Genomic DNA, 15,928 nt, shown 5'->3' with positions numbered 1-15,928 from the left:
TATCTGGTACAATACTGAGTCCAGACAGGTTTAAATTGGAACATAAACTTCTGTTTATTTATTGCAGTTTAACAAGCGTGTGGTTTCATAAACGGTCTCAGTCAATTACAATCATGTGGTGCCTATTCAGACCTATAACTTCCGCTACCTGCTCTCCCTCACTAAAACACCTCTCAGATCTTTACTTGTCTTCCTAGCCCCTAACTGTTCCGGACTCAGCTTATTTCGCTACCCTGACTCAACCTACCCACAGTCTCTATCCCAATTCACTCCCACTCCAACCAACCTCCCAACGAACTCCTCCCTTTGCCCCTTCCTGAGCTGGTTTTATAGTCCCTCTGACTCCACCCCCTGGGTTCTGATTGGGTAACCTGTTTAACTATTTCACCTCCAGCACTCTCATATGTTAACGTCACAGCGCCCCCACCTTTATTTCCTGCCAGAATCTTGGAAGGAAAGGCGGCGGCAGCAAGGGCGCCAGAGCGAGAGGTGCTGAGGGGTGGCTGACAGCCTGGACGTGCACTGAGGCTCGGCTTGTGCACCTCCCCACTGAAGAGTAGCGCATTGGCTGGGGATGGCCTTGGCTGAGGGCTCTGGCGGCAGCAGCAGCAGCAGGAGGAGCTCCCTGGAGCCCTGGCCAGCCCGCTGTTGGCCATGGCAGATGGCGGCGGCTCCAGTAGCTACTACTCAGGAGGAGGTGGCAGCAGCAGCAAGATGAACAGCCCCATCAGCACCAGCAGCAACCTGGATGCAGACTCCTCCTCGGCACCCACCCAGGTGATCAACGCAGTTAATTTGGGGGCTAAATTAAATTTGGGGGCACTGGGTGGATCTTTGCACCCTGGCGCCGCATATGGTAAAGACGGCCTTGCTCACTCACCAGTATCCTCAGTGACCAACCAGTCCCTGGCACTGGGAATGCCATTCATACATGCATCCAACACTATAGCCACTGCACCATGCTGCCCTTTTTAATAACATAAAAACTGGTTCAGAAGTGGTCATGTTTCCCATAATATATGTATACATAAATTCTGCACACTGTCAGTTCCGCTTTCAAACAGCCTTCAGTGGGGAATAAGTCTGCATAAGACAACCATCTCCTCCTCTGGGGTAGCAGCTTATGGGGTCAGGCTGCAAGCAGAAACAAACAAGTTTTGTTTTTTGTTTTTTAAAGTGGGAGAACTGCTTAAAAGACTTTATTTTTAATGTTCTCTTTTTTTCTGAGAAGAAGCCATGAGGTCAGCTTCTTGCTCTTCTTTCCAATAATCATGTCATGCGCTATTTATGTTAGACAATGAGCTTTTATCCATGCTGCTGTCGGGGGTCCAGAAATCGGCTGACTTTCGTGCCAACCCATCTTCCCCTCCCCCACCCCCAGAAAAGAATCCATCATCAGAACACCAACAAAAGTGTTGGCTAACTCTCAAAATAAGTCTGTAAAAGCATCTGCTGATCGGGGATCTATCAGCGGACTTTGGGCATCTTCAAATACAGTAACACAACACTGCTGGCTAACACAGAAGCTAATCTTAGTGACAAATGAAAACATTTCTTCCTCCTATTTGACACCGGTCTACAGATTACTAGCGAAAGCCTTCATCACCTGCCATATGCTCTTCTGTTTCAGGCTTTAAAATATTTTGAGCTAGAGATAGAAAACTACCACCAACAGACACTTTATTTAGCCTTAGTTTGCACGTTCTTTGTAGATCTGTAGGCAGATGTCCTTATGTGTTGGACCAGTCATGTTGTGTGGATGCCTGATTATCGTCCTCCAAAGCAACTGCTCTATTCTGAACTTAGAAATGGAAAGCGTAATGCTGGTGGTCAACAGAAGAGGTTCAAAGACTCTCTCAACGCAAATCTAAAAAAATGTAGTATAAAGACCGACAGAGATGGACCATAAAGAAGGCTGATCGCCAAATAATTGATGCTTTTGAATTATGGTGCTGGAGGAGACTCTTGAGAGTCCCGTGGACTGCAAGAAGATCAAACCTATCCATTCTGAAGGAAATCAGCCCTTAGTGCTCACTGGAAGGACAGATCCTGAAGCTGAGGCTCCAATACTTTGGCCACCTCATGAGAAGAGAAGACTCCCTGGAAAAGACCCTGATGTTGGGAAAGATGGAGGGCACAAGGAGAAGGGGATGACAGAGGATGAGATGGTTGGACAGTGTTCTCAAAGCTACCAGCATGAGTTTGGTCAAACTGCGGGAGGCAGTGGAAGACAGAAGTGCCTGGCGTGCTCTGGTCCATGGGGTCACGAAGAGTCAGACACGTCTAAACGACTAAACAACAACAAAGACCGACAACTGGGAAACACTGGCCTGTGAGCGCTCCAATTGGAGAACAGCCTTTACCAAAGGTGTCATGGGCTTTGAAGACACTCGGACTCAGAAAGCAAGGGAGAAACATGCTAAGAGGAGGGCATGCTTGGCAAACCCTCACCATGATCAACTCCTGCCCAGAAACCTATGTCCCCACTGTGGAAGGATGTGTGGATCCAGAACTGGCCTCCACAGTCACTTATGGACTCACTGTTAACACCGTGTTTATGGAAGACAGTCTTACTTGGCTACGAGTGATCGAAGAAGAAGAAGAAGAAGAAGAAGAAGAAGAAGAAGAAGAAGCGCTGCATGCAGAAGACCCCAAATTCAACCCCTGGCATCTCCAGGTAAGGCTGTGTGAAATCCAGAACATCTTCTGTCAGTCAGTGTAGACAATACTGAGGTGATACACATTGGTGGTGGGTAAGACTACGGGCAACAATGCCTGTATTCAGTCTTCACTGTGAGATGCCCTGTGCTGCTGAATGCCAGTTCCATAGCCTGGCTTAGGGAGGGAGACACGATGCTCACGCATGCAGCGCCAGGATGTTGTGAAGTCATGTGCACAACAGCAGTCCCCACCACCACCACCACAATTGCCCTGCAAACTGGCACCTCTGGCCCTAACTGTTGATCTCTGAAAAATTTCACCGCCTGCCGCTGATTCCAGTTCCCCCACAGCAGCATGAATGGTTCGCATCAGGTTGTGCAGAAAGTAAATATCTTTTGCAGGGAGAGATTTGTTTGTCCGTCCTCACAGAACGCTGCTCACACAGTCTTCTTCTGTGTGCTTTCAGTGCTGGTCAACATTGCAGAATAATAATAATAATAATAATAATAATAATAATAATAATAAAGTATTATTTATACCCTGCCCATCTTGCTGGGTTTCCCCAGCCCCTCTGGGCAGCTTCCAACAGAATATTTAAAATACAATCGTCTATTAAACATTAAAAGCTTCCCTAAACAGGGCTGCGTTCAGATGTCTTCTAAAAGTCTGGTAGTTGTTGTTCTCTTTGACATCTGGTGGGAGGGTGTTCCACAGGGCGGGTGCCACCACCAAGAAGGCCCTCTGCCTGGTTCCCTGTAACTTGGCTTCTCACAGCGAGGGAACCGCCAGAAGGCCCTCTGCGCTGGACCTCAGTGTCTGGGCAGAATGATGGAGTATGTGTTCAATAGCATGCAGAAGTAACCCCCACCTTGCTGCTGCATGCAAAAGCACATCTTTTTACTCCTTTTCTACAAACTCAAAACACAAACAAAAAGAAGAAGAAGAGGAGGAGTTTGGATTTGATATCCCGCTTTATCAGTACCCGAAGGAGTCTCAAAGCGGCTAACATTCTCCTTTCCCTTCCTCCCCCACAACAAACACTCTGTGAGGTGAGTGAGGCTGGGAGACTTCAGAGAAGGGTGACAAGCCCAAGGTCACCCAGCAGCTGCATGTGGAAGAGCAAAGACGCGAACCCGGTTCACCAGATTACGAGTCCACCACTCTTAACCGCTACACCATGCTGGCATAAGAGAATTCCTTTCCTTATCCAAAGAGGAAAGCTCATTTTCTGCTTTGTGGCCAAGTGTTTCTAAATCAAAACTCAAAGCTTTAATCCCATGCTTGAGGCAACTGTGGATTATATGGCATTTGCTACCCCCTTTTGCTACTTTGATTTCTGATGCATTGACCTGTGTTTCCCAGAGGCACTGCCAGTCGCATAAGGATAAACACTGAATGTTGGAGAACGGTGTTGCAATTGTCTCACGTCTCACAAAAATCAAGCAAGTAACAATGTTTAATTCCCTGTGGCACAAAATTGACACATAATTACTCGGGAATTTTTTCCTGTGTCCCTTGTAGGAAGTGTCAGATCCAACTGGTGCCAAAATATTTTCTGGTTTTCTGGTTGCTTTTGGCAACCCTTGAGGTATATTTCGTTGCAATTCCAGAATAACGCAATATTCCAGGAAAGCATTTTGTTTCCACACTCTTGACTTATATAACTTCACTGGTGGGAAATACTGTGGTAAACCTGCGATGAGTCACGTTACAGGTTTGTGGGGCGGGGTCAGCCTGGGTGATACACATGGGTCCCTTCCAAACCTGTGAACAGGTGTATGCAAGGTTAGATTCTTTTAGAGGAAACCTGCGGAGCCAGTCAGATGAGTTTCTTCGTCAGATAATAGCCTGAGCTGGCCAGTTAAATACTGCCATTTGCATGTCCAAAGAGGTTCCCTGTTGCCACAGAGACAACTCACCTCACTTGGGTGGCCTCAGGAGATTCCTGGAAACTAAGGTCAATTTCTAGAGACTCAGGGCCAAACATGGGGGGTTGGCATACACATTATACCAGGGGTCAGCAAACTTTTTCAGCAGGGGGCCAGTCCACTGTCCCTCAGACCTTGCAGGGGGCCGAACTATATTTTTTTTGGGGGGGGGAGAACGAATTCCTATGCCCCACAAATAACCCAGAGGTGCATTTTAAATAAAAGCACACATTCTACTCATGTAAAAACACCAGGCAGTACCCACAAATAACCCAGAGGTGCATTTTAAATAAAATAACACATTCTACTCATGTAAGAACACACTGATTCCCGGACCGTCCGCAGGCCAGATTGAGAAGATGGTTGGGCCGGATCCGGCCCCCGGGCCTTAGTTTGCTTATCATGCATTATACCTTTAAAGCACATTTGAATCACATCCTTTCTCTCAAACATTTCTGGACACTGTAGTTTATCTCTCACAGAGTTACAGTTCCCAGAAACATTTAACAAACTACAGTGCCCAGAATCACTTGAGGGAAATAATGTGCTTCAGATGTGGTTTAAATGTATAGTGTACAGCCTAAAACACACACACATACAGAGGGAGAGAGAGAGAGAGAGAGAGAGAGAGAGAGAGAGAGAGAGAGAGAGAGAGATGGGTCACTATTCCTCTGCAATTGCTCAGTTAGCAGCTCAATTTGTGAGTTTTGCAACAAGTGTGGGAAAGTGGTGGTTGGGTACTACAGGGTCAGAACTGATTGGAGGAAGAAAGCCCTAGAGATTTGACTTGCAAAACTCTGTACAAATGTTCATTTTGAGCAGACTGCAGGACCACAGCCAGCTCCTTCCTTGGTAATATGAGCTCTTTGTATTCTTCTGCATTGCTTTCTCTCTCTCTCTCTCCCTCCTCCTTCTGGACAAATAAGATCTGGCTCCTTGGAAATCTGAGAGGGCCAAACCGGCTTGGCTTCAGCAGCAGAAATGATCCACCCTCAGCCTGGGAGTTCAGGAGTTTAGCACAAAACTCCACCAGCTGCTCAGCAACTATATGAGACAAATATTTGCTTTGTAGGTGAGTGTGACTTTTCAAGGTGGTTTTAACTGGAGTCTGTGATAAGAGAATTTAAACAACTGCTGTGGCGGATATGCGTAACTCTCCTGAACAACAAACAAGCAAACAAATAAAAGCCCAAAAAGCTGCAGGTTTGGCATAATATTGTAGTTTGTGCCCTACAAACATTGCATGGTTAGTGCCAATACAACTTGCCTTCAGAATGTCAGTATTTTGTGGGAGGAAGTCAAGTGCACATCAGAAATTTGAGTTTGTGCAGTTAAAATGGAATAAGCACCCTTTCCCTCTGGCACACAAAATATATATTTTGTGCCTTTAAAAAATATATATATATATGATATTTTGTGATTAGGGAAATGACAGGGACATTATTGGAAGACTGAGAGTCCAATTACCAGTCAGAGCTCTTTGGCAGAGAGAGAGAGAGAGAGAGAGAGAGAGAGAGAGAGAGAGAGAGAGAGAGAGATGCTTGTAGAGTAAGAAAATAAAGTATTTCTAGGAAATGAATAACTTGGATATAAAAGGTTTCTAGTTCTAACCTAACTAATCTAGAGAAGCCAAAGGCAACTGTGTTTGTTCCTTTGTTCTCAGAGGAAAGATCCAAGGTGACTGCTCCTGTTGAGGTCTGAGAGAGAAGTTTGAGGAGGAGGAGGAAATTGCAAGAAGGATACAACCTAAGATGTATCAGTCTAAACATCAATGAGACAGGGAGGTCAGCGAAGAAGTCAAAGGTGCAGTCCAGGAATCTGGAGTTCCCTTGCTTTATCTGTTTTAACCCCATGCAAACCCCTTTTCTTCAAGCCGAGTTGCACCCAAATGTCCAACAGAAACACCCTGAAAAGTCTGGGGTAAATGAATAGCGAACAGGAAGACCTACCAACACAGAACAACCAAACGAGGATGAATGTCTGTTTTCCGTAAGCAAAACAAAGGGTGCTCAAGGAAGTCTGGACATTATCTCACTTGCACCTAAGCTTCGTACAAGCAAATCAGTATGAACATTCAATAAATAGGGTGTCTGGGGGAGCCCATAGATGTAAGGTACGCCAAAGCAGGGCAAGATTTGCGAAGGAAAAGAGCAAGTGAACATCCTAATCACCATTCCACTGTAATTTGAACTGGAATGTTTCATTGGCAATGAGACCTTTGAGTCGTAAGAATTCTTTGTTGTCCTCAAATTTCCTTTGGCTTCTCATAAACAGATACAACATTATCCGTTTTAAAATGTGCATGGTCTGTGGTGATGGCCAGGTCTGTCCATTTCTCCCTGCTTCTTGGTTTTCCATTCTTCATTCAGTTCTCCACATTTCTGCAGGAATTAGCTTTTGGTTGTTGTTTTTAAATCCTCATGAAAATTCATCAGCCAAGTTTCTTCTAATACACACACACACACAAACTTACATGCCGTTTTAGTACCCGGCACGACATTTTTTGCAAGCAATTTCCCTAATGTAATGCATTTTGTATGTCATCTTTGCTAATATATGCATTTTATTTATGAATTTTTGTACACACTGGTTGAAGCGCTGCTTCACAAAATTCAGAGATGTGAGAACTTTGAAGGGTAATTGAGCTTCATTTTGCATATCGGTTTGAGAAGCAGGAATCAGGTAGCTTCTCATAAAAATGTAAAGTCAACATTTCCCCCTGTCTCTAATGAGCTGTGATTAAACTGTTTACAGCTCAGTGCAGTGCTTACATGTCCCATAAACCTCCATCCCTACTGGGTACCACCATGAATGTTGTATGAGATGTTAACGTATTCAATTACAATTTACGGGAAGATTCAATATATGCTTGAAAAATATTCCCAGACACTTTGCCTTTTGAAAATGAGTGTATTGTTTAGAGTTTTTAAAAACCCACCTCAAAACCATAACCGTGAATAAAAACCCCCCAACAATCTTCCTGCGCAGAATGTTAATAAAGGAAATAGGTTGTAATCTAAGCACACTTACTTGGGAGTAAATCCCTTTAAATCCTGCCCCATTACACCAAAGCAAAGCATAAATAGAACTGATGCAATTAGAATTATTTGGGTATTTATAATCAATCTTGCCAACCTGTTTTGTGCTTCTGTCTTTTGAGGTCAAGTTCTATGGGAACAGTTGTCAAGGAAACCTGCGATACCTGACTTTTCTAACAAGCAGCTCATTCTGTCAGTTTCCCTGATATGGGCAGCTTAGCTTTTCATAGATTCTCATCCCCTCCCTCTCTATTTATTAAATCAGGGATTGTGATTTCTTTGCAAAAGAGGAACGCATATATTCTGAAGTGACACCTGCATCCTTAAATGCAATTTATTCCCCAAGGAAATATTTGCAAAATAGTATGTTGCACTGTTGGTGTTCTTCCAGAACCAACACCTATGGTTCCCCACCCCCACCCCCGGTAATACTTCTAGTTTAATGCCAAAATGTTGGATTCGGAGCCTGGGAAGTGGTGTGCAGATTATCTCAAATCCAGATTCAATGCTCTCCAATCACAGGTACCATGAAACAACTGACTGGGAATATAGGAATGTAGTTAAGAGAACTTTGGTTAAAAATTCGGGCTTAAGAGGCTACGTATCTGTATTTGTTTACTACTTCATAGAATGAATGAAAGAAGCAGCAGTAGCTACAGGCTAAAAAGATGCAGTACAATCCTATGCGTGGTTATTGAGAAATATGTCCCGTGGTGTTCAATGGGCATTATGCTCTGTTAAATATGTTTAGGTTTGCAGCCTTAGCTTGCAAAATCTTGAGGTGGAGGGAGAGGGCCTTCAGAAATACATGGAAGCTGGAATAAGCCTGGTCAGAAAGGAACTAACTACTGAAATTATGATACAGAGCTAGTAAATGTACCCCAAGGAATGGACATGCCTGTTCTGTGAATTTTGTGACTAAGCCCGGATCAGATTGATTAGGTAGCTGGAGCAAATAAATTATAGGTGGCTGTGGCTGTCTTTGTGACTATTTTTATATATATTTTTTTAAAAACTGAAACAAAAATTATTCTTTGGGCTTATCTTCCCACTGAAGTGTCCAGCCAGGCTTAAACTGATATATTAGTCATCACGGATTCTCTTTTCCCCAGGGAAAATCAGTTCTGGGAAAGAAGCTGGCTACTTCTTACAGAAAATTCCCACCGCTGTTCCCCAAACTCCAACTCCTACAGCATCCGTGACATCAGAAGCACCATGGAGATGAAGAATTTACTTCACATATGGGTTAATTACCACTTCGTTTGCTATGAGCAAAACCATGGTCTCCTGATGGGTTTTGCCTTTACAAGATAAGAGTAGACATTCAAGATCTAGTCACACTTAAGGCAACGGGCCACAGTGGCATAAGGTGGGGAGGGGCTATGGGGGCCATTGCCCCGGGTGCACAATCGGGGGGGGGCACAAACCAGGGACCTTGCCTCCTTTACCCACACCTCAGAGTCCTGCCTGTCCCCAACACAAGTACAGTGGTACCTCGGGTTAAGAACTTAATCCGTTCTGGAGGTCCGTTCTTAACCTGAAACTGTTCTTAACCTGAGGTACCACTTTAGTTAATGGGGCCTCCCGCTGCCGCCGCACAATTTCTGTTCTCATCCTGAAGCAAAGTTCTTAACCCGAGGTACTATTTCTGGGTTAGCGGAGTCTGTAACCTGAAGTGTCTGTAACCTGAAGCGTCTGTAACCCGAGGTACCACTGTAGTGGCTGAACGAACCAATATTTCCTAGCCACTCTGCCTCTTCTGCCCTGCCCCTTCCAAATGATGCTGTTGTAAGCCAGAAAAAAGCAAGCCCACCCGGTGGCCCAGGCAGTGGTATTTATAATATTTCAAACAAAGCATTTCAATTTCCACCAATCATATACATTATTACCTCATTTCATGTTTAACACACATATGCAATAAGCAACGGCAATTTCTGCTGTTTACGTTCTGATTCCCACCGTGTTCTGTTATATTGTGTTAGTGTGCATCATGTAGAAACGTATGTTCTAGTTTTGAGCTGTATCTTTGTGATTCACATATTCGCTGTATTTCTGCCCCAAGGGGAGGGGGCGGCAACTTGCAAAATCACTGCTTTCATAAAGTAACAGGCTGCCATTACTTCTCTATTAGAAGCACACTCAAGGATTTAAGCACACTCAAAACTTCTCTATTAGAAGCACACTCAAGGGGTGCACATTATCACAATGCCACTGCCACAACGCAACCCACTCGGCCTCCCCCTTTTCCTGCTCCTAGCTCCTCATCTTCCTTTAATTTGATATGCAGCCACACGACTTGGTATCGCTCGCAGATTATTACTCCAGTGGCACGGAAATGGAGAACACTATGCAAAGTGCTCTGGGGGGAAGCGTTTAAGATAAGTATTTAACAATGCATGTTAGAAGAGCTCCTAAGATTGGCGTGCCAAAGCTGCAAACTGAACCCAGAGGCACCTAACCAACTTCCCGATTATTTATGCAATGTAAGGTTGCCAAGACCACATTTGCAGCGTGGCAATACCCATCCCATGGTGCCAATTGTTCTTTTTCTCATATTATTAATACTTAAACCACACACCAAACCCCTGTAATTCTGTACCCTGGGAATGAGTGTCACTGAATGCTCGGAATGTTTCTGAGCAGACATAGGTAAGGTTGCTCTGCTCATCTTTATTTCATTAAGGCTGCAGTCCTATACACCCATGGATCACCAAAGTGCCACCCACGGGTGCCCACCTGGCCACAGAGGCCTTCTTGGAAGCCCATAGGGTTTCCTATCCCTGCTGAAACTAGGCCTGAAGGCAGCATTCATTTGTAGCCAGCAGAATAGGTTCCGGGGTGTGTGATGCCCACAATGGTTTCTCTGGTTTACAAATGTGCCCACGTGGCCCCAAAGACATGGCAGGTCACTTACTTGATAAATGCAGAAGAAATGTTTTCTCTGCTCGCTCCCTCCTCAGCTCTCAGTGAATTAGGCACATGAGCATGAGGTAAGGAAGACAGAAATGGGAGAGAGGGGGTGGGGAAAAGGAGTGGAAAAGAACATTTTTTCACAGGCACCTAACAAAGAACAAAGGAAGTCTCCAGAAAAGGAAATGTGGGGAGGGAAGGGGAGAGAGAGAGAAAGAGAACTCAAATCCCAGTCAAGTCCAGCCTTGACAATGAAAGGAAAGGGAGTAAAGGGATTTTGACGAATTTTCAAGAAGAGAAGAACCTGTGTTGTTTTAGGCTGAATTCCGAGGCGTTTGTCGCTCCTTCCGTCCTTTTGTTGTCGGCATTTTTGAAACGAGAGCAAGCTATTTAGGTGGCCACATCTAGAGGGAAGGTATGGACAGTGGCGAAGCTGCATGCTCCAGCACTGGGGGTGGAGAGCAAGCGGGGGCGTAGCTGGCACGCATCCCGGGGGCATGGCATGCTGCCTGTGGGGGCATGGTGTGCGTCCCGGGGGCATGGTGCACCGTCCGTAGGAGGTCTGGCACCCAGTGTGGTGGTGGAGTGCATGGCACTTGTCCAGTGGGGTGCCGCAATGGTTCCCCCCTCCCTGATGGTGCCAGGGACAATGCGCTTCCCCTGCCTCCTATTTCTCCGCCAGTGGGTACACAGAGGTGCTGGTGCTCTTGAAACAGGAGCGAGTCTAATCTCATGTGGAGTCGCTGCCTGGCATGAAGTTACCCAGTATCTGGGCCGGCTCACCCATAAGGCAAGGTGAGGCGATTGCTTCGGGCGGCAGGATCCACAGGGTCAGCAGATCCAGTGTCCAAGGAATGCATTGCCACCTTGGAGGCCAGATCTGACACCTGCTCAGCAGCAGACCCCCCCCCAAAAAAAACCTGCCTGTACAGCAGCTTCTCAATGAATAGGAAGCACTGCTGGGAGCAAATGTTGGGGGCTGCCCTCTGGGCTTTGCTCCTGCCTTGTATATTTTGGAGTGGTCCCCTTCCCCCCACAATGACCTTTGATTCCCGTTTCATCCATCAGCTAAGGTTGATTTGATTCCCCCTCTTATTCCTGATGTAGATCGTTATTCTCCCCTTGAAGCTGGTGTAGATATTCAGTCCCTCCTTCTTCCCTGGCTGGGAGAGAGGGGCACCATTTTGTGGTTCGCCTGAGGTGCCAAAGTGTCTTGGGCCAGCCCTGCCCAGTACGCATTGCATGTTGGGTACTTTTATGGCAGGCAACCCCTTTCTCTTGAAGCCAAGCCACTCCTATTCAAGAGCACCAACCGCAGTAGCACTGCTACATGCTTTGCCATGCAAATTTGCGGCCCAGGAGGAAGGCGACTAGAGAGTAGCGACAATGTGGCACAGCAGGGATGGGGGCCCTGTGAGCTCCTGGCGCACTTCTGTCACCAGTCTTGTGAAGAATTTTCCATGTGGAAATGTGCTATTATAAATGCCAGCCACTGCTATTCGTGTCCATCTACACAAAGCCAAGACCTTGGTTTCGATCCAGCCTAATTTTTTAGTGCAGTATAGCTCTGTCTAAAGCCATGGTTCCCAACGTGGGGCACACCCCCCAAAGAGGGGCAATTTGATTTTTATGGGGGGGGGGGCAATTCGAGAAAGAGTTATTAACAGTGAATGGCCTTTTAGGCTTCTTCCACGTAAATAGGAGTTCACTTTTTGAATACAGTGGTACCTCAAGTTAAGTACTTAATTCTTTCCGGAGGTCCGTTCTTAACCTGAAACTGTTCTTAACCTGAAGCACCACTTTAGCTAATGGGGCCTCCCGCCACGCTGCACGATTTCTGTTCTCATCCTGAAGCAAAGTTCTTAACCCGAGGTATTATTTCTGGGTTAGCGGAGTCTGTAACCTGAAGCATATGTAAACTGAAGCGTATGTAACCTGAGGTATCACTGTAATAAGAATTATTTGTCACCGGGGTGGGGGGCATCAGGATTTTAGAAATGCTTAGGTGGGGCAAGGCCAAAAAAAGGTTGGGAACCACTGGTCTAAAGCATCCTCTTAAATTCTGCCACACGGACTGAACATTGACTCAGAATGATGAGTGCCACCTAGTGATTATTTTGGGGAAAAGAGCTCCAAGTGAGACAAGATCAACACACAAGTGTTATCCCTACACAATGAGGCTCAATCGAAATAGCTGAATTATACCGCTTAGTTGCCAAAATGGCTTCTGAGCTGTTTACTGGGGCGCATCCAATCACAGTCTAGTGATATAGCCGCACGCAATTAAAATACACAGCACGGCAAATTCCCAACACCCAAAATTAAAGCGTAGAATGTAAATTGAGAAATAACCCAGAGAAAGTAGATTGAGAAACTTACAAGTCAAGAAGAAATGGCTGCTATGAACGATGACCAACACAAGCTCCACAGTCTAGTCACCTCAGAGCAGGCGACACTGCTTCAGATAGGCAAATCCTGTTCTGCTTCTATAAATATTTATGTATCTCCAGACCCACCTTTGTTGTTCGTGTTTTGATTTTCAGGAAATCCTGTGCACTGCTAGCCAACCAAAACATACCCAGGAGGCTGCTCCTCCCATAATGAGTTCAACACTGGCTTGGATTTCCTGTTACTTTGCGGCTTAATAAGTGTCAAAAGCAACGGCCCAAATTATTAAGTAGTAGTCTGTTTGTGTTATGATTGGATAAAACATTGCCCCACTTAGAGGGGCTCAATTACGCAGGGAAGTTTAATGGGGTGTAGGGCAAAAGAACAACCAACCCAGGGAGGTTTTGAAGATCAAATTGTCAGGATAGAGAGTTTTATTCAATAGCCTCTAGTGGCAGGAATGAAAGCTCCAGGGTAAAATTCAATGGTGTCTCTGTGTGACCATTATAGATTCTGCTCACATGACTGGATTTCATCTTCTACCCACTGTATCCCCCACCTCCTCCCGCCCCATGTGCACCTAGAAGTTTTGGGGAGAGGTCCTCCAGAGCAGAATGGATGTGAGTGGCCTAGGACTTGCCGATCAGAAGGTCGGCAGTTCGAATCCCCGCGATGGGGTGAGCTCCCGTTGCTCGGTCCCTGCTCCTGCCAACCTAGCAGTTTGAAAGCACGTCAAAGTGCAAATAGATAAATAGGTACCACTCCGGTTGGAAGGTAAATGGTGTTTCCGTGCGCTGCTCTGGTCTGCCAGAAGCGGCTTAGTCATGCTGGCCACATGACCAAGGAACTGTCTGCGGACAAACGCTGGCTCCCTCGGCCAATAAAGCGGGATGAGCACCGCAACCCCAGAGTCAGTCACGACTGTACCTAGTGGACAGTGGTCCTTTTACCTCCAGAGCAGATTTTGAGAACCATGAGAGGAGAGGAGAGAGAAGTCCTGTTGTGCAATGGCCTGAATAATGCAGTAGAGGGGATGGTCCTGGATCTCTAATAATCTAAACATGTCTTCTTTTTTTAAAGTTTGTCTCCTCCTTGGCTGAAATGCTATATCCAATTACCTGGGTGTAAGCTCTTTCAGACTCAGAGGCTTTTACTTCTGAGTGGATTTCACTATTAGGATCATTCCAGAAGCAGAAGTCCCAGCAAAGGAAGAATGGATACAAAAACCTAAGGAATATGCAGAAATGGTGAAACTTACTGGAAGAATAAGAAATCAAGATAACAAACTTTTTATAAAAGAATGGAAATGGTTTATGGAATATTTGCAGATAAATTGCAAACAGATTAAAAAAAACATTAGCAGGATTATTGTAATAACCTGCAGAGTATATATAAGAGTATATATTTACAGTCGATAATTAAATGAGCAAGTTAAATGAATTTGGATATGCAGAAGGTATCAAAAAATAAATATAAGGAACCGCAGAAAGAGGGGGAAGGAAGTCAAATTTTGAAATGTGAAATTGATTGTAAAATTTATGAAATGTATAAATTTGAAAAGTAAAAAAAAACCAAAAACACCTTTTAGGATCTTTACAGGGGGACAGGGCTTAATTTGCAAAAAAGTCATTGAGATGATGCAAGCAGGGCATTGGCAGCAGGTGATTTTTGAAATACTTATCAGGGGTATGACCATCGAGGAAGCAGATCAGCAGGACAGCATGAGTCACATGGTATTCCTTGGTCCTGATAACGACTTTCAGTTTGGGTTGGCCTGAGCATTTAGGAGACTGTCTTTCCTGGCTGTGGATCACCTTTTCCTTGTCATGCTGTCAACTGGAGCTTGGTCCAACATGCGCTCTGTTGAATCTGGTCTTTCTATTTCATGCTCCACAGAATTCAAATAAAGCACACAGCTATTTGATCAAAGGCAAGGGAGAAGTAACACTGGGGGCTTCAGGAAATTGGAAAGAACAGCAGCCTACAGCAGGAGAGGTTTCCAGAGCAGTTGTCTGCAGCAGTCCACACGCCCAAGTACTGGAAACACTCAGTAAGTTTTTATCTATTCATGAGCTTTTGGCAGGCAATTCGCAACCATCAACCCAAGCACTGCTTTATGCCGATGAGGACTAGACACTTATTTGGAACAAAGTCTGGAATTCTCCTAAGATGCATTTCAGATTCATGGTTTATTTAGTGTAGCAAACATCCCCCTGGGGACGTCTTCCTGGAATAAACGATTGCTTCGGATGCATGAGACCAAATACTTATTTGCAAAAAATAATTGCTCTTAGGTTGTATAGTACTTTTATCTTACAATGTGATGTATGAACTTTATTGTGTCTAAGCCCAGAAGACAACCTTATAGCATAACTCATAATTTCCCCCACTTTACAGCTTCTTGCCCAAGGCTACAAAATGAGTCAATTTCAGAGACAGCAACTTGGTTTGACTAGGTTCCTTGAGGGCTGTTGGCCAACTACTATCAGGCTAGCCTACCTCCCAGTGGTGTTGTGAGGATAAAATGGGAAGGAAGAGTTGTGTCTGACCTTCTTTGGAAAAGGTGGGTTTTTTTAAAAATTAACACAATTAAATAAACACACATTTCAGCAAGACTTAATCCATGCAGCCCACTTTCAAACAAACAAACAAAACTTTCCAAATCAAATTTCAAATGTGTTCCCTTCCACAAATTCAAGGAATACAAGAGTTCGAATCCTCACTCAGCCATCAAGCTGAGTTACTGACCTTCAGACTTACCTAATGTGACTTTACAGGAGCTGCTAGAAAGTGAGATTAAATCCCCACCCCCACCCCCAATTTTATGTGTTTTTCTGAACCACCCTTGCTCAAATAAAAAACAGGAGGGAGGCAGGGCAAACATGTTAATAACTGTTTATTATAAATCACTCAAGCATTTACATGTCTTTCATAACATATTAACACTGATAAATGCCTGCTGGATGAAAAACAGGAGGAAATGTTTTTGTTCGTTTTGTTTAC

General features: G+C 44.9%; 1 protein-coding gene across 8 annotated transcripts in view; it reads right to left on the bottom strand.

Moving 5' to 3' along the window:
* Positions 1-13,022, bottom strand: part of TMEM150C (transmembrane protein 150C) — a 55,276-nt gene extending 42,254 nt beyond the window's left edge. For 3 of the 8 annotated variants that reach the window (XM_083756897.1, XM_083756894.1, XM_083756887.1), the window contains exon 1: positions 10,542-10,970. The gene's annotated coding sequence lies outside the window, so the exon portion shown is untranslated. Of the gene's footprint in view, positions 1-10,541; positions 10,983-12,916 lie in introns of those variants that run through there. The other 5 variants (XM_083756883.1, XM_083756876.1, XM_083756881.1 and 2 more) reach the window with 5 other exon arrangements.
* Between the last annotated feature and the right edge of the window lie 2,906 nt (positions 13,023-15,928).

The sequence above is a fragment of the Podarcis gaigeae genome (assembly GCF_964106915.1).
Source record: "Podarcis gaigeae genome assembly, chromosome: 9".
In the NCBI taxonomy this organism is placed as follows: Eukaryota; Metazoa; Chordata; class Lepidosauria; order Squamata; family Lacertidae; genus Podarcis; species Podarcis gaigeae.
Note: the sequence above shows the minus strand (reverse complement) of the source record. Positions and strands in the feature narration are given on the sequence as shown.